This window comes from Nicotiana sylvestris, chromosome 9 (genome assembly GCF_000393655.2).
Source record: "Nicotiana sylvestris chromosome 9, ASM39365v2, whole genome shotgun sequence".
NCBI lineage: Eukaryota > Viridiplantae > Streptophyta > Magnoliopsida > Solanales > Solanaceae > Nicotiana > Nicotiana sylvestris.
The window spans coordinates 73,721,691-73,722,935 of record NC_091065.1 but is presented as its reverse complement, the minus strand read 5'-3'; positions in this window follow the sequence as shown (position 1 = coordinate 73,722,935).

The following is a 1,245-nucleotide window of genomic DNA, read 5'->3' as shown; positions in this document are numbered from 1 at the left end:
GAACTCTTTTTAAACTACCGTTTATATTTTGACCCCTATAAGAAAAATTATTAAAAATAGCCATGAATAAGAGTTTTAAAGCACGCTCATGGCTAGCCGGAATTTTAAAGCACCAAAAATTATGATGATCATCAGAATTTTCAATGCACCAGAATTTCTGACGATCATCAGACTTTTCGGGTAGAATATTGAAAAAACCCAGTGATCCCGTCAGGAGATGATCATCATAATTGTTGAAATTCTGTTACGCATGCTTTAAAATTTTGACAATCAGAAAAAAATCTTGCCCAGCGTGTTTTAAAATTGTAATATGAATTTTACATAAACTTCTGTTTCTGGGGTCAAAAAAATCAATAATGACATAAACGTACCTATATTTTTGTCATTTACCAAAGAAACTAACGGGAAATATCATGTTATAAATTCCTGAGACCATCTGAAGCTTTCCTTAATTCAAAAGAAAAGACAAGATGCCTCTCAGAGAATATCTTGTCATTAAGAGGTCAAAATTTGAAGTATAGTACTATCGAGTTATTTCAACAATAAGTTTAAACTATCCAATTTGAGTTTCTCTAACCTTATAAACTAGGGATGATCTATTTAGGAAAAAGATAGTCGGATGCAATTTGACCTAAATCCTGAATATCCAAAGTATAATTGGTCGACCAGGGTTAAGTCAGATGCAGAAACACTCAATTGTTGTACACTCAACACTCAAGTGATGAGACTGGATTTAGTTTATATGTAAACCTATCCAATTTCAGTAATCTGAAATATACGATCTTTAGTATAACTCTGTTCTAGTGTACCTGAGCCCATTTAAAGGACCAAGTGCTCTTCCGAATTGAAATGAAAATTTTGGACAAACGTGGTATGCATACCAAGGACTCTGTCTTAACAAAGACCAAACACGCCAAAGAATCCTATGCAATATTATCGAGGGAATCCAAAATTATTGAGGTTAAAAGTGGGTTCCCAAATTAATATTTAGTGGATGCTGAATATCATTGCATTAACTACTCCTTTGTTATTTGACTTAGCGATCGAGGAGGGGTTTTCCCATATTAATAGTAAGAGAGATCAACGTGGGTTTGTGCTTCAAAGAAATGTCATCTAAAAGTTTAAACGGCGAGAACGCACTTTTATTTTATTATATGACTATGTCATCGACATGCCTCTTATCTGATTCTTTTTCATAAGTCAAACGCATGAAATTTCTTGTCGATAATGGTGCCGGTAAGACAT